The 21,479-nt window shown below is 47.9% G+C and overlaps 1 protein-coding gene, 1 long non-coding RNA gene and 1 other non-coding gene across 9 annotated transcripts in view; 1 reads left to right on the forward strand and 2 right to left on the reverse strand.

The window, feature by feature from the left end:
* Positions 1–1,875: 1,875 nt before the first annotated feature.
* NUFIP1 (nuclear FMR1 interacting protein 1) overlaps positions 1,876–21,479 on the reverse strand; it is a 74,894-nt gene continuing 55,290 nt past the window's right edge. Inside the window, exons 1-3 of one of the 4 annotated variants that reach the window (XR_013355988.1) lie at positions 7,293–8,266; positions 2,564–2,672; positions 1,876–2,280 (exon numbers count right to left, since the gene is read on the reverse strand). The gene's annotated coding sequence lies outside the window, so the exon portion shown is untranslated. Of the gene's footprint in view, positions 2,302–2,563; positions 2,703–7,292; positions 8,267–21,479 lie in introns of those variants that run through there. The other 3 variants (XR_013355987.1, XM_077855615.1, XM_077855616.1) reach the window with 3 other exon arrangements.
* TRNAE-UUC (transfer RNA glutamic acid (anticodon UUC)) lies at positions 6,357–6,428 on the reverse strand. Its single transcript has one exon. It is a non-coding gene; the product is annotated as a tRNA-Glu (tRNA).
* LOC144288032 (uncharacterized) lies at positions 7,865–16,929 on the forward strand. Of its 4 annotated transcripts, none has more exons than XR_013355992.1 (4): positions 7,865–8,398; positions 11,900–12,113; positions 14,511–14,624; positions 15,219–15,445. It is a non-coding gene; the product is annotated as an uncharacterized LOC144288032 (long non-coding RNA). The 4 variants fall into 4 exon arrangements; XR_013355991.1 differs by having other exon boundaries at positions 7,870–8,381; XR_013355993.1 differs by lacking the exon at positions 11,900–12,113 and adding an exon at positions 16,165–16,929 and having other exon boundaries at positions 7,935–8,398; positions 15,219–15,359.

Consider the following 21,479-nt stretch of genomic DNA (forward strand, 5'->3'; position numbering starts at 1 on the left):
AACCGTCAGGTTCAGCGTTTCCACCTCCACTCAATGAACACATGGGATGCTTACCAAATCCCCTGCCCTCCTCTCCACTCCCCCACTTCCAATTTGTCTGTATTAGAGCTTAGAATGGAAAACAGCACTAGGCCATGAAGCACCCAGAGGCAAGAAATAAACGAGGGGGGGTCAGGGAGGTGGGGGTCACTGCCCTTGGCAAATAGACTCTCCAAGTGTATACAAATGAGAAGGTCCTGCAGACGTTGGCCAACAGAGCCAAGGCCCACTGGGGTGGGGGGCAGGGAGAAGGTGATTCCCCAGGCCCACTCTCAAATGCTGCCAGAACTGGACAAACCCTTTACAAAGCCTCCATTTTCCACCTGCAACTCTGTGATTTTAGCTTTCGAGCTTCCGGTGGCAATCCTAATGCAGGTGACATTCCCCAAACTAACCTGGGGCCCTGGGGCGGCAGCAGACACACCCAAGGGCTCACTGTTTCCATCTTAAAATCCGAGCACGGGGCCATGAGACTGCTGGCCAAAGAGCTTGGGCCTCAGAGAAAACCTGCTACTCCTCCACCCCCCGTTTGTCCCAACCCCTCTTTTGGGAACTTCCCCTCGGGAAGTCTGGAGAGAAGCTGGGAGGGCAGCCCGAGCTGGCATGAGCTGCTGTCCTGAGCACTGATCAATGTTTTGCAGTTTGTGACAATAACCAATCCTCTCTCCTCTGTCTCTAATGAGGAGAAAGTTAGAGGGAAGAAAAAGGATGGATAGTAAAGGATTTGGACTTGCCCGGAAAGGGGTCTGGGAAGATTTAATCTATGTCATATCTGCTAGGAGTATCTTTCTTTAGGACAGGTGCTGGGCACACCTGACAGTTTTAGGGGGTAGCTGGGCATGTCCGAAAGACCATGTGACTCAGAGTCTGGGTCACTTGTTATCATTAAGCCTAGAGACTGAGTTCAGCCACTTGGGTGATCCATCAATCATGCCTACATAATAAAGCCCCAATTAAGGGCACCTAGGGTTGAGCAGCTGCCTTCCGGCTCCCCACAGGGAGCCTGCTCTCCCTCTGCCTGTGTCTCCGCCTCTCTGTGTGTGTCTCTTGTGAATAAATAAATAGATAAATAAAGCCCCAACCAAAACTAAGATGAGCCTCTCTGGTTGGCAACATTCAATGCTTATTGTCACACACCAACACTGGGAGGGTGACGCATCCTGATTCCGTGGAGAGAGAAGGCGATGGAAGTTTGGCACTTGGAACCCTCCCAGACTTTGCCGCATGTGTCTCTTCCTTTGAGTGACTTCATTCTGTCTCCTTTCCCTGTAATAAACCATAACCATGGCACTACAGCTTTCACGGAGTCCTGTGGTCCTTCTGGGACAGCATCAAACCTGAGGGTGGTTCCGGCAAGCCCCTCAAGCTTGCAGTTTGGGCTTAGCGACTGTGCCTTCCAACTTCGCAGGTTGGCTAACTATGGGCAGACGGGCTGAAAAAAGTATAATGTGATCTAGGTTGGCCCAAAAGGAAACCTTATCTTATGACAAAGTTGCCACATTCTGAGGATGAGGTTGTGAGGCCATCTTGAGAGACCTGTTAAAACATTCTCTTCTTCCTACAAAAAAAGTGTGCTTGCTGCTGACCCCAGACAGAGAGCCAGGCCAGAAGATTCTCAAAGCCCCTCAAATCCAGGGAATCTCATCCTGGGGTAGATCTCCCTCCATGCTTAAACTTCCAGAGATTTCCCAGCACATTGACAATGCAATCTAAACTTCTTACCTGATGTGTGTGTGCGTGTGTGTGATTCCCCAACTAAATTGTAAATCATCTAGGCCACTGCTGGCATATAAGAGACACACTATAAATGTTGACTGAATAAATGAATGGCTTGAATAAAAAGAATATAAAAAAATGTTTATTTTGCCAGCAGGATTTTATTTCTGGCTTACTTTTTATTATTTTTTTTATTGAGATGGGATTCACATACCATAAAATTCCGTCTTTTACGGCTGAGAGGGTTTTAGTACATTCACAAAGTGAGGCGACCATCACCACGATTTATCTGGCTTGATTCTAGTCCGTTCCTCCTTCCTCTCCACCGCGGGATTCTAAGGAGGGCTGCCAACCCTAATACCCCAGGAGCATCCACCACCAGGAGGGCATCGGACCCAGGCAACACCGAATTCCTCCCCAGGAACTTTGCAACAGAAATTAGGAAAGGCCTTCCCTCTTGGTTGGAGAAGCTGGGCAGAATGAACTTGGGGCTGGGAGTGCCCAGATGCCTTGGAAGCAGCTAGCCTGCAGGGGATGAGAATAAATCTGACCGTGTGACACACACACACACACAGAGAGAGAGAGAGAGAGAGAGAGAGAGAGAGAGAGAGCGCACTGGTTCTGGTTGTTCTTGAGGCCAGCCACACTACCCCACTTCCCACAGTTGGGTTATATAAGCCTGTGATTCCCTTGGGCCCCAACTAGTTCCAGTGGCTTTCTGTAACTTGGAGCCTAAGGTGTCCCTTAGGACAATACAGTCCTTGTCCAGCTCACACCGCCCCTCAGCACATGTTTATTAAGCACTTACTGGGTGCAGGGCGCTGGCCTTGGAGCACATCATGTGGGGCCACGGTAGATGCGGGGAGACAGAGACGTGCAGAGCCGAGTAGGACCCCTGTCCCTGGCGCAAGGCAGACCTTGGGAGGAAGTGACATCTGAGTCAAGACCTGAAGTTAGACAGGAATGAGCATCAGCAGACGGGTACACATGACACGAACGGGGAGTCCGAAGAGCTTCCCAGTGGCTGGAAAGGTGGGGGAAGCTCCGAGAAGGACACCACATTGGAAGGAAGCCTGATAGGATGGGTAAGAGGCAGATATTTGGAGAAAGGGCACAAGAGCATTTCAGGAGAGGGGACACAGAGTAAAGGCAGACACAGGACCCCGTGAGCAGCTGACGGGGTAGGTTGTGACTGGGAGTAGAGGAGAAAGAGGAGCCAAACGTGCTGGCAGTGGGGACGCTGGTGCTAACGGTGAGGCCGACCGGTGGCCACCCGCCTCGCCCGGGGACCAGCCCTTGACATGCACGTTCTGATCTCATCTTCACCATGCCGTGAGGCCGGTCCTATTATTAATCCCAAACTAGAGTCCAGGAAACTGAGGAACCGATGAAGTGATGTCCGTAAACAACACCTGAATGACATTTTTAAAATAAGGAATCAAGCAGAGGCCTGGGAAAGGTTGAGGTCACTTCTGCACATATGGAGTGTAGGCTGCCCACCTGGGTGAAGCCCAGCCTTGACCTTGGGTTTGATGTGTCCCTGCCAGGTGGCAATAGCCTTACCTACATTTTCTTCATGAGTACACGACAAAGGGCAAAATCCCCGGGTGTCTAAAATCGGGATACGGTACCTCGGCTGCTCCCCCCCATCCACCGTGCCTGTCACTCTGTGACAGAAGGAAATTAGATTTATCCGATAAGCTTTGTTTTCCACAAAGCTATGTGCGATGATTACTGAGGACCCTGTGGTCTTCTAGGTGTTTGCAAATTGATTTTTTTGATGATTTGTTCCAGTGATTTTCCAAGTGTTCAGTGTTTTTCCAAGTTATGCAGCTTTACAGTGTGGGTGAGTTAAATTCTGAGTTTGCCTTCCCTTTCCTGTATTAATATGAAGCTTTAGTGTTGTGATCATTGAAGATATTTCCTGCGTGCAGCATCTCCCTCTGAGGAGCCATACGTACCTGTCCACAGGACTGCAAGTCTACATGTGGATGGACATACAGCAACCTTCATGCAGACGCCCTCAGACTTTGACCATATGCAAAAATGGAAGCGTACAGAGAACCTGTGGCTGCTGCAAATATCCCAAATAAAGATCCTCACTTTCTAGAAATGTTTATATGACGAATTTTTTAAAACCTCCAAATCTGTTATGACTGCGCTCATGCAGGCATTCTGTGAACACTGACCAAAAGCCAGACACAACAAAACTTAAAAACTCATCTTTTCTGCACCCAATGCCCTTCCCTGAAGCCAGGATTTGGAAAGAGTGGTGTCTGACCAGGATGCCATGCAGAGATTCCACCTTTTTACGGATAAATCTAAAGTCCAAGACCAAGAAATCAGAGGAATAAAATCCCAGATCCAGTGCTTCATGACTAACACCAGGCGCTCAGTTAAATGACTGCTAAGGACCTTTGCACCTCAAGCAGTCACTGAATCTAAAGACCGATTATGAGTATTAGTAATGAAGATCATGGCAAAATGTTTTGCAAAGATGCAAGGCTTTAAAAACACAGAATATAACTCAAACAACCATCTCCCCCACAAACTCCTTCATTTTATTAAGCATGTCCTTAAGAAGTACCTACTATAGGGGAGGCTGGGTGGCTTAGTTGATAGCGGCTGATTCCTGATTTTGGCTCAGATCATGACCTCAGGGTCATGGGATGGAGCCCTGCACCAGGCTCCATCCCCAAACAGGGAGTCTGTTGGAGACTCTCGCTCTCCCTGCCCCCAACTCTCTCGCATTCTCTAAAATAAACCCATTTTAGAAAAAAAAAAAAAAGAAGAGTACCTATTACACTCTGAGTCTCAACTATCATAGGCATCTGAAGAAAGCTTTTGTCAAATCCATGAGCCCCAAAATCTAGTTTATGGGAATGAATTATTCATAGGATGAGTACACTTGACAGCCTTCATGTGAATGGAACTCACTTACTAGATAAAAGCAAATTTTGAAACAAACAAAAAAAGCCTCACAACTCCTCACTGGCAGGCCTCTCCATCAGCAACCCTCCCTCCCACCCCCCACCCATTTAGACCCAGGAGCCGGGAGAACTACCAGCATTATCCTTTGTTTCCCTAAACTCTAAATAAACCTGCAATAAGTGCCTTTATTAAATTCTCTGCTAAGAATTTATCATCAGTCTCCTACCGGGCCCCTGGCTGATAGAGGCATAATAACATTATCCAGTAACGAAATAAGGATTAAATCGAAAAAGGTATGTAAAGCATGTAGCCTGGTTCATAGCAAGCACTCGATGGACACTACCTAGCAGGATGATGATTGGGCTTTTTATTTTCCTATCAGTCCTGTCCTACTTGATTTCCATAGCCGCACATCACCGGCCCAGGGTGAAATCTCTCCTCCCAGCCCTTTTAGTAGGAATTTTGAAATAAAGGTCTGTTTTCGCCTCCTAAGTGTCTCACGAGGGAGGGGCCGTGGCTTTCGGTCTTGCGCCCCTGAGGGTGGATCCCCATAAGGGACCTCACAAGGAGAGCAGATCGCGGAGTCACTGGGGCTCCAAGGCTCTCTTGGTGCTGGTGGCAGTCTGGGAGCAAGGGGGTGAGGCTTCCAGACCCAGGGAGGGTGGGTGGCCTGCGGGCGCCCCAGGAGGCCGGCGACCTAAACCTTGCGCCGCAGGGGAAGCACTTCTGGGGCAACAGCTGGAAGGCGCCTGGCGACGGGACTCCTGGTTCTAGTTCAGCGGATCGGGAGTTCTGCGAGGCTTAGACTCGGCGTGTGGGATGCAGCGGGTCAGCGGCGGCTCCGCAGTGACCTCCCCGCCCCCCGCCCCGCGGCCCTAACCCGTTAGGGAGGCTCTTCCGGTGGCGAGCGCTGCACCTGCGCCGACCCGCTGCCCTGACCGCCCGGCCTCGCGCAGCCCGAGAGCCTCCGCACGTCCCCATCCCCAGATGCGTCTTTTCTGCGTTTTTTTTTTTTTTTTTTTTTTTTTTTCCCAAAGAAGAGCCCTTCCGGGCCATTGGCTCCGGACCCACGGAGCAGGGAGCCGTCCCACCAGTGCAACGTGTGTGAGCACCGCGCGCGACCCGTTGTCTTCGCTGCGGTTTAATCCCCTCCCCCGTTTCAAAAGCTGCCTTTTTCTTAAGAAATTAAAATAAATTAAAAAATAAATAATAAAATAAAATATAAAATAAAATAAAATAATAAAATAAAATAAAATAAAATAAAATAAAATAAAATAAATAAAATAAAATAAAATAAAATAAAATAAAATAAATAAAATAAAATATAAAATAAAATAAAATAAAATAAAATATAAAATAAAATAAAATAAATAAAATAAAATAAAATAAAATAAAATAAAATAAATAAAATAAAATAAAATAAAATAAATAAAATTTTTAAAAAGCTGCCTTTCTCCCCACCGGCCGGCGCGGCTCTGGGGAGGGAGGCCCCGCGGCCCTTCGAGGCCCAGGCTTCCCTGCTGCTCTGAAATTCAGAGATCGGTTTTTCTTTAAAAATAAGTAAAAATAAAACATAAAAATAAAAAATTTTTTTAAAAAGCCTTCTTTTGGGGGAGGAGGGCGTAAATTGGGTTTAGGGTTTGCTTGTTTTTTTCCCAAAAGGCTTGGCGTTCCCACACCGGGAGTCGAACCCGGGCCGCCTGGGTGAAAACCAGGAATCCTAACCGCTAGACCATGTGGGAGACGACGAGCGAGGCGGCGGGCGGAGGTAAATTGAGTCGCTCGCCGCGGCTTCCGCCCGCCCGCCTCGCAGGGCGGCCGGCGTCAGACCCGCTTCTGCGCCTGCGGGAGCCCGAGGCCGCCGTAACCCCTTCCGCTCCCCGCCCGCCCCTCGCGTCCTCCCGGAGCGCTCCGCGGCTCGGTTCTGGACGCCGCGTCTGCCCGCCCCCCGCGATCGGAGGATCGGCGTCCGGGCTCCGGGGGACCCCGCAGAGCGCGCGGGCCGGGCTGTGAGGCCGACTCGGGGAGAAGCCGGCGGAGCCGCGCGGCCGTCGTCCCCCGCCGCAGCCGAGGCCACCGCGGGGGCGCCCCGGAGCCCGGAGCCCGGAGCCCGGCCTCACCCCCACCCCGGGGGCCCGGGCAGGTTCCCGCTGCGTCTCCGGGGCCAGCCGCGGCCGCCTGGAAGCCCGGAGCATCCCGGGGTCTTGGGGACCCAACGGCAAAGGCAGGACTCGCGCCGCCGAAGCAGGCGACTGTGGTCTGCGCAACCGCCGAGGAGCCCGCGGAAGCCCCCGGGTCGGCGGAGCACCTGGCGGGGAGCAGGGCGGCCCTCGGCGGCGTCCCGTCCCGTCCCGGCGGGGCTGGGCGGGTCCACAGAGCCCTTGGGGTGCGCGCTCCCTGCCCCCGCGCTTCCGTCCTCCCGGGAGCTTGATGGGCACCTGGCGCCGGCGCCCTGGCCCTGCAGGGCACCTGGGACACCCTCGCCTGTGCCCTCCTTGCGCCTTTGAGCAGTTTCGGACGCTGGGGTTTGTAATCAGTGAAAGACACTGGTCGTCCTTGGGGGGGTGGGGGGGACATCTGAGGACACCAAAGGCTGCAAAACAAACCTCATCGTGGGCGGAAGGCCTTCCTTAACACCCCGCGGTTCTCCACCAAGGGCCGAGGTTTCCCGTGTGACCTTTCAGGTCCTGCGTGGCCGTTGGATGACAGTCTTTTTTAAAAAGTCATTTGCAAGTTTTTAAAAGTCACCGAGGTAACCCGTACACTGCACGGACACCACCTTCACATAGAACGAGAATGCCACTCGATTGGTGTTTCCTCCCGGCCCCGAGCTAAAATCTGCTCAGTCTTTCCCCTTGCCACTGGGGGGAAATGTGGGCAGTCACGGAAAGCCCTGGGGTCACTTTAGATAATAAAGCAAGGTTGCAGGACACAGGCTTTCCAGCAACTCAGTCTTCCTTCTAGAGAGTTCTGTCCCTCCAGCCCAGCGTAAGCATGATTTCAGGCTGGGAGCACTGGGCCCCTCTCAGCTCAGCAGGGCCACCTGTGGGCTTCCCGCCCTGCGCTCAGTGACATCCCACTGGTAGCCTGCAGCCCGAGGTGGCCATGCTGGGACCTGTGACACCATAGGAGGCGGCAAATGCTCCAAGGGCAGGGCTTTTTACCTTGGGAGCTGGTGTGCGGCTAAAGAACAGCGGTGCGCTGGTTCAATATTTACGCCACCGCACTGGGCCCCGTCCACTGTGGAGGGAACAGGGTGCCAGCCACTTCGCATGTCACTTCCTTTGGCCCTCTTCCTTCTGAGAGTCCCGAGGCCCCCCAAGATCACAGTGTAGGGAGAGCGAGAGAACGGGGGACCTGCCACTTCCCGCTGGCCTGGTGATGACCGAGGTGGCTGTCCTGCTGCCCGGGCCTGAATGGGTTCTAGGGGCGACTCTCTTTCTCAGTGGCTCTCTGTGGCTTCACCTGCGGCTTCCGTGCTTGGGGCCCTTGGACAGTAGCTCCCAGGAGGCCAGCAGTGTTCCCCCGGCGTGGCTCCTTCTCCAGTGGTACCAGGATCGGCAGTGGCAGTTTAACTGCAGGTTCCAAATCAGAACTTCTGGGAGCAGGGCCCGGCAGTCTGAATTTTAACAAGCACCGCCCCCTGTGATGATTCGGATGCCACCAGACTGTGAGAGACACTGAACAACATGACTGTGAGTTCCCTAACACTGTAAGTCTCTAAAAGACCATGATCCCTAAAGCACGATGTCCATCATTTCCCTTTCCTGCTCAAAAACCTGAAAAAAAATGGCTTGTAGTTGCCTGTGGAGGATGTGAAAGGTGAAATGAAATGGGGGTCACTTATGTCAAGGCCATTAAGGAGGCGGGGCCTATGCACGTGGAACCACACACACTTTTGAACTGGGCCAAAGTGCAAATATTCTAAGGACTGAGCCCCAGTACCTGCTACCGTAAGGAGGTTCACTTAGTGACAGACTCAGCAACCAATTCTATTCCATTAAGACTAGCTTTCTGCCACCAATACCAATAAAAAATTTTTCGTAAAAAATAAATAAATAAATAAAAATTTTAAAAAATTTCTTTGTAAGCCATGTATATGGGCAGGGCCCGTGGGTGGCTCAGTCCATTAAGCATCTGCCTTCAGCTCAGGTCGTGATCCCAGGGTCCTGGAGCCCTGTGTCAGGCTCAGTGGGGAGTCTGCTCCTCCTCTTCCCTGGGACCCTCTCCTTCTGACCCTCCCTCCCTGCCTCCAACTCATGCTCACACTTTCAAATGCATGAAATCTTAAAAATATATATATACATATACAAGCATTCCATTTTTGCTTTAAAAACCCCTGACTTTTGCTCCCTAGTGGGACACTCTTTGGTTTGCCACCCAAGTCTGTGTACCCTAAATTGCAATTCTTTGATCCCAAATAAACACTCTTGCTTAATTATTGCCTCCTGACAATTTTAGGATGACACGTAAGATCTAAATTCCCTGGCCAAGCCTTCCACACTCTCCATAATCCAGCCCTCCCATACCCGCTAATCCTCCCGTGCCCCTCTTCAGAGACCACTTTCCAGATCACCCTACTGGTCCCACGTGCTTTCCCGCCTGGTCCCTTCGCTCCACCTGTCTGTGTACTGCCCTCCCCACTCTTCTTTCCACATCTGACCACAACTCCAAGGACATTTCACTCCAACGAATCCGCCTTGGACCCTCCTGGTCACAAGTCACTCCCGTTTCCTCTGAATCCCAAAGCACAGGCCTTTAAAAAGTGGTGAAGTACACTAAAATGCCTTGCCACCCTTACTACTTGAGTTATTTACTAGGAAAGTCCATGAATAAAAATTGGACTCCATAATCCCCCTGGGAACCCAGTCCTGCACTCAATCATTCTACCAAATAGTCCTTCCTTTTAACCAACTTAAATACTTCCTGCCGTACTTCTATGTGAAAGCTGCCCCCTTTTAACCACCAGCGTGAACAAAATGTTCCTGGGAGGAAGAAAAAAACACACACACAAATTTTTGAAGTTTAGCCAGACCAGTAAGCGAGCTGCATTTCTTTAGTTCCGCACACACTAAAAAGCCTCCTTGTTGACACAAGGAACAGCTATTCCTGTTCCCATGCGTCTAAGGCCGCCTCTCCCCGGCCTCATTTGATACTGGGAAAAAGCCCCAAACATATTGTACTCGCCGGGCATCTCTATTAGCCAAAGTGCTGGGTGCGATTCGGGTCCCTGCCTGCCAGTCATGCAGGCGTCAGGACGGTTTCCATTTCAGTGGGCTCGGGACATACCCTTTCTAAGGGCGCCAATTAAACCCCACTCTCCCAGGGAGCGATCTGACCAGCACGGTCCCAGCCTAGGGCACGAAGTCAACCTCGAAGCTCTTTTGGGTAACAGCACCTGCCCCTGCTGACCAGTTGGGGTGAGTTCATCTTCATGGCCTAACACTGGGTTCAGTTTCTAAAACTGGATCTGAGCTCAGGAGGCCACTGGGATGACGGAGTTTCCTCGGGGCTGGTTTAGGTTCTCTCACTCTGCCCTTCACCTTACCCCAAATCTAGCGACTCCTACTCATCTCGTGACTCAGGGCCAATACCCTTGAACTCCTGAAAACAGGCTAGTGCTGTTCCGCACACGCACGCCACGAACCCTGGGGCTGGTGGCCCGCAAACTCCTGATGGCTGAGTCTGGTCCTTATCCTGTTGTATTCCCAGCTTTCTAGCACAGGCCTTGGCCCATGGAACCATTTATCGAATGAATCAGTCTCCTAAAATAACTTTGTTTTTTTGGGGCGGGGGAGACCTTCCTTATGTAAAGGTGACTTCTTCCCCTTAAATCAACACATAACAGGAGGAACCTATTCTTCTTGGGTCAGGCAAAAACATCTGCACAGCATATCTTTCCTGACATGTCCTGACATATCAGTGGTTGCTGACTTGATTCACTTATCCATTCGGGAGCCAGTCAATGAGTCCCAGGGGCATAGTCTTGGTTCCGACACAGCACAGAGGTGGCAAGGCAACTCCGGGTCTCAGGGAGCCATCGTTTCAGGCAGGATGGAAAACAAGTGGCTGTTCTGCTAATACCCTTCCCCACCTCACGGATGCTCTCATTTCTTCCCTAATGCCTTCCTTCCATCCACTTTGCTCACAGAAGACAGGCAGAGCTTTGGCAGACCGTCCTCATACCCGCCTGTCTGTTGGCTCCTGCCAGGGACCAGCCCTGGGACAGAGAGACAGAGCTCTTCTCCTCTTTCTGGAGAACCACCCTCCAGAGTGGTGCGAGTCCAGGTGCCCCAAGGCCTGGCATTGAGAAAACGTGGCCGGCCTTGGTAGCTTCCTGTTCCATGTGGGGCAGCCGCCCAGATATTGAAAGTAGAAAGTACGGCCCTCTGAGGCCTTCGCTTAGACCTTTACTTTGCCACTTAAGTGCTAGGTGGACATCGAGTTGTGTGGGAGCTTAGAACTCTTTCTGGTTCCTTTCTGAGCTTCCCACCAGCAGTTCTGCCTTGAGTGAGCTTCCTAAGCTCATTTTCCCTTTTCCCTGTGAGATAATCTGTCTCAATTACCATCAGTAGATCCACAGCCAGGAATGATGTCAAATCCAGTGTTCATCGTGGCACCCAGTATATCGGTGGTGCTGGATATAAAAATAATACCCATCACATAGAGGAGCGACTACGTGCCACATAATTCTATAAACACTTTAGTATAGGAACAATTGACTTCTCACGACGACTCACTGCGATTAATATTACACCCATTTTACAGATTAGAAAACAAACACAGGAAGGTCAAGTGATTTGCTTTAAGTCTTACAACGTATAAAGGGAAGAAGCAGAGTTCAAGAATTCCAGTTTTAGGATATGTGCTGCCGAAAGGAGCGCGAATTCAAGAATTCCAGCATCTGAACTCTTTAACATCAAACCGACTCTCCTATTATACGTAGTGCATAGGGGGCTGCCACCGGCGATACTAATGACGGTGACGCCTTCAGCAATAATGATGACTTACATCCTGAGCCCCGATGGCATCTTCAGGGGAGAGTAAAGATGCTATGGGCTCTTCTTAAACCAATGAAAATAAGTATTTCATGGCCTAAGACTTCACAGATGCTGACACGGGCACAAAGATGACTCCCGGGTTGCCTTCTCGCTCATCATCTTCCCATTTTCAGGTTTTACCACCTTCACAAAAAATGTTTTTCCTCTCTCAGGATGAGAAATCTCAGAACTTTCTCCCCTAACCTCTACTCAGAATCATTGCTCACTGTTGGTTGGTCGACTCATGCAGCCACCAACCTAAGCACGAAGATTCACAAGGCATGAGACCTCCTGCCCTTCCGAGGCCACGACCTGCTGACCTGCTTGACCTCTGCACACGGGTGACGGATGAGCACCTCCAACTGAACAGGTTTAGAAACTGAGCTGGTGAGCATCCGCCACCCCCACTCCCCGCAACCTTCTGCTGTCTTTCCCATTTCCGTTAATGGCAGCAACATGCTCCCAGTTGCTCTGGCCGAAACTCCTAGAATCACCCTTGATTCCATTCTCTCTCTTTGTCTCTTTTTCTCCAGCTGATCCCTTGGGAAATCCTGTTGGCTCTATCACGAAACCATATCCAGAATCTGATCACCTCTCCCCATTCCTCTGGCCCAAGCCTCCAACATCTGTCATGTAGACCACTGGGATAGTCTCACTCCTGCTTCGGCCCACAAGTTCCCCATCCCACAGACTTGTCTCAACACTGCAGCCTCAGGGCTGCTTTTAAAGATTTATTTATTTTTTTGAAAGGTGGAGCCTGATGGAGGTGGGGAGGATCTCCAGCACACTCCCCCACAAGCGAGAACCCAATGTGGGGCTCCACGCAGGCCTTAGTCTTATGACCCTGAGATCATGACCCTGAGCTGAAAGGAGGCTTAATGGACTGAGCCACCCCAGCGCCCCTGAGGGCTTCTTTTAAAACAAATCAGATCATGTCACTTCTCTTTCCACAACCCTCCAGTGGCTTCCCCATTGCACACAGAAGTCAAAATCCCAACAATGACCGACAAACCCCTCCATGGCAACCGTCCCCTCCCATTAATTATCCCCTCCCATCAGCCAAAAGCATTTAGCTCCAGCCATGCTACTCTTTTGTCATCTTCACATCCTCCAGATATGCTGCAGCCTCAGGACCTTTGCACTTGTGCAGGGAGGAAAGCGCTTTCTGTAGCAGGGGAATATCTTCATAACTTGCTTCGTGACCCCCCTCTCTCCGGTAGAAATGATCTTCTCAGTGAGACCTTCTCCGTCCACCCTATCATAAATTTCAGTAACCTGCCTTTTCCTGCTTTACATTTTCTCATGAAGACCTACTGGCACTTGATACACTATGTGTTTTATGTATTTCTTTATTTATCTTGTTCATTGCCTTTCCTCCCAGGGTACAAACACTTCTGTGGTTTTGATCACTGATATATCCCCGCCTTGAGCAAAACTGAGAATTTAGTGGGCATTCAGTAAATTGGGCGAATGCACAAATGAAGACAGTTGCACAGATGAGTGCACGGAAGGGCGCTTTGAGCGGTTCGGACAATAACCACCATGAGAATTAAGAGTTAAAAGGTCACTTCTGGAAAAGGCAATCACAAAAGTGTCAAAAAGTACATAGAATCTGAGCTGGGCTTTTAAAAATAAGGAACCTTTCGGGGCAGCCCAGGTTGCTCAGGGGTTTAGTGCTGCTTTAGGCCCAGGGCGTGGTCCTGGAGACCCAGGATCAAGTCCCACGTCGGGCTCCCTGCATAGAGCCTGCTTCTCCTTCTGCCTGTGTCTCTGTCTGTTTCTCTTCTCTCTGTGTCTCTCCTGAATAAATAAATAAAATATTAAAAAAAATAAATAAGGAAACTTTGGGCAGGTGCGGGTAGTGGGGAGAGAGCATGAAGAATGTAACATGAGCAAGATGCTGGAAGCAAATACATGCAGGACACACTTGCGCACAGCCGGTGTCCCTGGAACTAAGGTTCCCAGGGAAGACAGCTCCAAAAAGTTAAGATGAGGTAGTCGAGGAAGCTTCGCATGTAAGCCAAGGAGGTGGGGCTTCCACAGGGAGCCCTCCTCCCCACTTCATTTGTCAACATCATCATCCTACTTGGTTTTGCACCCATGGTGTGTCAAACACCTGATGTGACAGTAAGGCACGAGGAAAGGAGATGTAAGGGTTTCTTCTACCCAAACATCCGAGGCTGGAATGAGGACTTCTGGCAATGCACATAGCAGAGATATATATAAAAAAAAAAAAAAAAAAAAAAAAGGAAAAAAAAGAAACTCAAGAACAAAACGATATGATTTTCCTGTACTGCCTTTAGGCATCTAGGGCTGAGACTCAGCAGATGAGAAAGCAGGCTAAGTAAGTATTGCCCCAAATCTTGAAGCAAATGTGATTTTCAGAGGGGGCACTCAGTAGAACGTATAATTAACTTCCATGCCGCCGATAGTGCCTAACCATTAGACTCTGCTGAACCACGAGATCTTTCTTTGGAGCCACTCTTAGGATAATAAAACTTTTATAAAGAGGCCTGGGATGTACTACTAAGTACAGGGTAAGTCAACTACTGATTACTGACCCAAGAGGAGTTGAATTTCTCCTTACCCATCCTTTAAAATTAAAAAGCTATCCAGGCCACATCAGAGAGGCACCGTGTCCTAGTGCCTGTTCTGTTGGAGCCCATGCTCTTGCCACCCTACCCAAAAGGAGACCCTCAACAGCATTTCCTAGTGACCCTTAAAAAGCAGACTCCCACCGACATTGCTGTTAATCTATCTTTTTCTGTTATTTCTCTGGGTCAGATGCCAAGCAAAGGACAAACGATGCTTGTTGAAGTAGAGACAGAAACGCAAGGGGGGAAGCTATGCAGCAGGTGAGGCCAAAGCAGCAGCAGCAGCCCTCCTGTGGAAGCCAAGGTAAGAGCAACCGAAGGAGAAAAGCAAAGGCTATTTGTTCAGAGCTTGCTGGAGGAAGGTTGTCAGGCGTTGTCACTAGCATTTTGGCAGAGATTCCAAGGTAGGCAGAGGACTGGGAATGTTTTATAGTGACACAGAGGGAAGGCTGCGGGAGTGCCCTGATTGGAGGCTGTTGCCACGGGTCAGCTGGAGTCAGGCTCACTAGAAGAGGCTCATCCTATGTGACTGGGTAGGGGGTACATATTTAGCTTTCTCTGATTTATCCTTAGCTGGAAAAGGAGATAAAATAGGGAAGCTGTCACTTATGAATCAAGTCCCGGCCATTTGGGGCTGATTGTGACAGAGGTTAGTGTTCAGCTTCCTGGATTGTTACTAGAGATAGCAGTCAGTCACACGTCCTGCAAGCCTGACCCGCAGCAGGCTGCCTTCCTGGGTGTCTTATTGTAGAGCCTGGGCTGTTTTCCAGGCAGGCTGCTGCAGGGTGTCACAGTCTCTGATGCCCAAGAGGGTTAGTATCTCCAGCAGTTTCAAAGCACCTCTTCAGGCCAAGACACATAAGCCAGTTACTTCTCACTCCTTCCTTCTGCTTTGCAGACCGATCCCTCACCTAAGGCTCAGCAACATGGACTCCTGCCTTTGTTCTGCTGGAACCATCCCTCCTACCCTGCATGAGCAAGAGCTCTCCTTCACACTCAAAACCACTTGGAAATCACCCGATGACAGGCCTCCCAGAAGGTTCCAGTTCCCCTTCTTGCTGAAATGTTCACGGGCCATTTACTTGTTTCCAGGCACTTGTCCTTATCGTACGGTGTTAACATAAACAGCGGTGACTGTGTCCTTCTTCCAAGACTGTCCAGGGCCTGGAACAGTGCCACACCCAGAGTGGTATAGAGTAAATGAATGGCTCTGATGGTTCATGACCTTTGCCTTAGGAGAGTGGAAGGCAATTCCAGTCCACCAGTCAGGGCAGTTACTGGTAACTTAACTTGAGGGGGAATCTTTCTCTCCTCAGGCCCTCTTCTTGTTAAATTTAGAAACACAGCAAAGGCATTTCAGAAGTGTGTGCATCCTCTATGTTTAGGGGAAAGAAATTTTCCAGCTCTGTTTGAGAAGTAATTATTTATTTATTTTTATATTATTATATACATAATATTTAGCATATATATTTTAAGCATATTATATATTATGTGTATATAATCCAGCTACTGATTCAACTCAATTCTCACTTATGGCAACTATCACAGTAAAAGTCATAAGACAATAATAATGAAATAGGCCCTTTCCCATAATCCAAATGGCAAAATAAACTGATAAGTAGGATAAAGGCTGATAGAACGGCACCCTGTTATAACAATGCCCATTACCTAGATCCAGATTGATGTCTGATTATAATTTATTTAATATTATTTAATATTATTATACTATTATATTACCATTATCCACCAGCGAAGTCTGATGTGGCATGAGCTTTTGTCCAATTTCTGGTACCAGATTCTTTTTTTTTTTTTAATTTTTTTAAACTTTTATTTATTTATGATAGGCACACAGTGAGAGAGAGAGAGAGAGGCAGAGACACAGGCAGAAGCAGGCTCCATGCACCGGGAGCCCGACGTGGGACTCGATCCCGGGTCTCCAGGACCGCGCCCTGGGCCAAAGGCAGGCGCCAAACCGCTGTGCCACCCAGGGATCCCTGGTACCAGATTCTAAAAGAATTCCATTCAATTAAAATAAATGGAGATTGAAAAGAAAATGTGTATTATTAGACTTTCAGATACTGACATAGTTGAAGTCAGTCCCTGCCATTTTGAAACAGCAACAATACATGGACTAGTGCCCTCTATTGAGATATTTGTCCAATTTATCTAGGTCCAAATTTTGACTTCAAAAAGCACAGTCAGGAGGGCCATTATTTATAAATACCAAGTCTCCAAAACTCTAAAACTGCTCTGGTGATTATATAAGTTCTGAGATTTTGCTCTCTGTTCTCTTTGTCTCCTCTGAAATCCTTCCTCAGATACAGAAACCTCCCTGGAACTCAGCCAAAGACCAGAAAGAATACAAATAATAAATACCACTTCTCATTTGCATTATGCTTTACAGCTTATAAATCAGCTCATATACAATGAAGTCATGTGGACCACAAATTATGGGTGAAATATAATCAAACATCTGTGGTGTTCTATCTCTTAAAAGGTATCAGTCATTATCAGGGTGTAGGCAGACATGGGTATTGCACAAGCCTATGACAAGCTCATAAAATTGTATGCAATCTAATAAAGTTGCCGGTGGGCCTATCTCTCTGGATCATGTGAACATGTTTCTTCCTGCCTCCATCCAGCATACTCCACAAAATAGGCCAGGTAATTAATTGCCCGTGGTACCAAGCAATAATGCAGGATGTCCAAGTCAACTGTCCCCGGCTGCTCCCTTCCCCGACCTAAAGATACTAAGTTCAAGTCAATGCTAGAGACTCTTGAGGCGATTGCCCAACTACCCTCAGGTAATGAATTATCTCCTCCCATTTTCTAACCTCTAGTTAAATAGGCGTTTTAAAAATCCCATGCAGGGGGTACGTGGGAGGCTGTCGGGTAAGAATGCAACTCTTGGATTTGGCTCAGGTCCTGATGGCTTATGGGATCAAGCCCTGCATCAGGCTCTGCCCTCAGTGGGAATCAACAGCAGGAATCTGCTTGGATATTCTCTCCCTCTGCCTCTTCCCCCACTCTCTTTCTCTCTCTCAAATAAATATTTTTAAAAATAAACAAAAAATAAATAAATAAATAAACAAACAAACAAACAAAAATAAAAATCATATACTGGTTATTTCTATCCTCTACTCTGTGATGCTAGGGTGTCATTCCGTAGCCATGCTCCCTTTGCCAGCTGGCTCCCTGTTTGGCTCTGTCAGTAAGGGGCACTAGAAGGAAATAAGGAAGTGGTCTGTGTCCAGTTCTCGAATGTGACCATGACCACACAACACGCATCATCGTAGCAGCAGCAACTGCTTCCAATGCTCCCAGAACCAGCCTCATCACCACCACCCCTCCCTGCTCAGAGGCACCCATGTTAACTGGCCAGCATCCCCTCATCAGAGATCTGAGTACAAGCTCCACAGTCTCCCTTTTAAGCTCCCAAGGAACCAAAACCAACCAAGCAGATCTTGCCCAGTCTAGAGGTCTGGACCTTCCACCAAGCTTCTAAGTTTCAAAAAAATCCCAGTCTCATACTTTTGTTACCCTAGCCCTAGGGGTGATTGCTGTAGTTCTTACCTCTGTGACACCTTAGCATCTCTAATACCTGGCTGACGACCCTTCACATTAAGTTCTTTATAAAAATACCTGCTATGATTCCTGTCTCCTGATTGGATTCTGACTGATGCAAGTCCAGTGAAGTCCTATCAATGCTTTAAGAACACTGTGCTGGTTGTTATCTTCCAGGAGGTTTTTATCTCTACTAATTCATTCTCCAAGGCCAGGAACCAGTCCTCAATTTGGCAGAATCAGAATTGACAATGGTAGGAGACAAAAGCAAATCAAGGGCAGCCCGGGTGGCTCAGTGGTTTAGGGCCACCTTCAGCCCAGGGCCTGATCCTGGAGACCCGGAATTGAGTCCAACATCAGGCTCCCTGCATGGAGCCTGCTTCTCCCTCTTCCTCTGTCTCTGCCTCTCTCTGTGTTTCTCATGAATAAATAAATAAAATCTTAAAAAAAAAAAAAAAAAAAGCAAATCAATCCCTCGTGTCACTGTCACAAGGAAAGAGACATCCAAGTCCGCATGACCACAAGTTAGCCAGCCACAGTTGCATGGGAGCCAGAAGACACAAAACTCCTGGATCAGAGACAAAGGGCTTTCTACTCATGGCGATAGTAGTAGAGTGTATTTCCACTGGTACCTCAAGTCCCAACTCTCACGTGACACCGAGAAGAGGGCTAGGTGGCACCTGCATATGTAGTGGGTTGAGTTGGAGGAGAACCCTACATTCAGGGAACCTAATTCTTTTATAATGTGCAGTAAGCATACTTGCCCAGTGCTCCAGAGCTAATAGGTCTTTTAAGGTTAGCTGCCATACAAACAGTCTTGTAAAGACAGTCTAGAAAAAAAAGAAACACAAGAGACCCTGGGGGAAACCCAGCATTCATCTGAAACTTGCATGTAAACACATAATTACATAAGAATAACTAGTTGTGTAATTGAATTGCTTATGTTTCCACACCAGCCATTTGTCTAAAGGACCTAGAACAGTTGGATCTTTGGGCCAGGGCCTCTCCTTTCCTAGTGTCAATATGTCTCTTCGAATCGATTTTTGTAAACTATAGGCTATCAGTCCCTTTTCTCATTGAGATAGACGCAGCTTGGATATATATCGTCACTCTGGTCCTGTTCTGGCCAGTAACGAAAGCATCCTGTCTCTATAAAATGAACACACTTTCCAGATGTTGTTACCCCATTGTAAGATGACTATATGGAGAGGGCCATCATGTTTGCAAGTAGTTAAAAATTACCTTATTCCCCTTTGGTACCATCAGCCCCAATCCCAAAATCTACCTCAGAGATCTAGTTTGAACATAAAATTGCTTTCTGCTGTTTTTTGTTATATTTAAGGAAATGCATCTTCTATCTATAGATCATATCTTTGTAACACACACTGGCTGGTAGAAGTGTAGGAAAAAGTAACACCCAAGATATTAGCCGACTGAGATTCTTGACTTCCTACATCAACGGCAAACATGAGATTATAGCTGGTGCCTGACATCTATAAGAAGTACTTAATAAACCGTAGTGGTACCGTCAGGACTCAGGCAATAACAGAAACCAAGGAGTATAGTCATGCACGACAGGGAATTAATTTATCATTAGAATAAGAGAGTGTCTTCTAGAAACCCACAGGCAGGAATGCAGTCAATTTGGGAATGCCCACCCTGCCCTTGCAGCTGTTTGTATATGTAACTCCATTCATTCAGCTACTACGTGCCAGGCCCAATGTTTGTGGCTGGACCACAAGAGGAAACACAAATTGATCCACCCCTTTACAGCCTAAGTCCCAGGGCTTACAGTCTAGTAGAGGGAGACAAATCAAGTTATCACACAAGTAGATATACAAAGGCAACTGTGGTGATGCTGAGAAGGGCAGGTACGTGGTGCTGAGTGTGCAAAGGAGGACCTGACCTACTTAGGGAGGTTAGGAAAGGCTTTCTGAGGAAGTGATTGCTGAGGAGAGATCTAAGTTTAAGCAAGCAATAACATGACACTGGGGAAAAAGAAGAGCTTTCCAAGAAGAGAAAAGGCCTCCTGGCAGGACAAAAGCATGGCAAGGCACAAGGGCTGGAGCTCCGTGGCTGCAAAGTAGATGATGGTCCCTGCCCAAGGTCACAATAAATATTACCAGGGTCAAAGCACAGGGATTTCCACCCAGATCTGCACCACTCCTCAGCTATTTTCATTCTGCCAAGCCTCCCCAACCAGCAAACATCTTTCTACTCGAAACTCTTCTTAGGGATAGAGGTTCACCAATTAATGCTCCCAAGAAAATCGCCATGTAGAACAGGAAAAAGAAATGCAAAGGTTCAAGCCAGAGAAAACTTAGACCTTGCCACAGAATTGTTGTTGCTTTGAGTGAGACCAATCTGGAATTGAGAAGTCTTGGGGAAGATCTGTCAGTAGTATTCAAAGTGTGGTCCATGGGGCACCTGGGTGGCTCATTGAGCGTCTGCCTTCGGCTCAGGGCTCAGACGTGATCCTGGGATCCCAGGATCAAGTTTCGCATGGGGCTTCCCGCAGGGAGCCTGCTTCTCCCTCTGCCTATGTCTCTGCCTTTTTCGCTCTCTGAATAAATAAAATATAATCTTAAAAAAAAAAAAAGTGTGGTCCCCGGACCAGCAAAAGCAGCATCTCCTGGGAACTTAATAGAATCGTGAATTCTCAGGCCCAACCAGAGAACTATGAGTCAGAAACGTGGGAGGGGGTGTCCCAGCAATCTGTATTTTAATCGGAAAGACGCCCAGCAGGGGCTTCTACTGCACACACAATGGTCTACATCAGTGCTTCCCAAACCTGTCAGACCATATTAATCACCTGGGGAACTTGTTAAAATATTCCTGAGCTACAACCTATTATCTACAAAACCCAGAATCACAGGTAGAAACTTATATTCACACGATCAGCTGGGTTTGGGAGTCCCTGCTTGATACCAAATAATAGTGACTGACACAGTGAACAATTAATTTTCAAATGCCATTTTTCCTTCCTAGGTGATTAAGGGTAATAAATACTGGGCTCTACAAGTCTGATTCAGTACCTAACGTGATTGATACTTTCTTGTTTTGACTTGATATCTCATTTAATGTTTTTTGATGAATATCTCATCTCACAGTTTCATATCATCACATCCACCAAAAACTGTATGAGATCTAACGAGTGCCTACCAAATTCAAACCTTGTTATTTTAGTTATGGTCTAAAAATCTGTTCTCGAATATGTCCCCATGATTCAAAATATCCAAAAGAATGTACCCAAGCCTTGGAATACAAATATGTATCTAATTCAGAACTTTTTCTTTTTCCTGCCTCTGCAAGGAAGTAGATGTTCTATTACAGTGATTCAGCATTGTTTTAAATATATATACAAATAAATATGGGAGGAATTGAGCCAATATTGTCTAAAAACAAAAAACAGAAAATACTTTCAGAGCTGAAAGAACAGATATTACCATAGATTCATTTTAATGCAATAACATTCTCAAGAATTTCCCATTTTAGAATTCTTCGATATTCTGGAATTTATACAATTCATCTGCAAATAATACTGACTGGTCTACTGTAGAGAATTTTACATGTTCTCAGACAAGGTAATAACATA

This window comes from Canis aureus, chromosome 17, assembly GCF_053574225.1.
Source record: "Canis aureus isolate CA01 chromosome 17, VMU_Caureus_v.1.0, whole genome shotgun sequence".
Classification (NCBI taxonomy): Eukaryota; Metazoa; Chordata; class Mammalia; order Carnivora; family Canidae; genus Canis; species Canis aureus.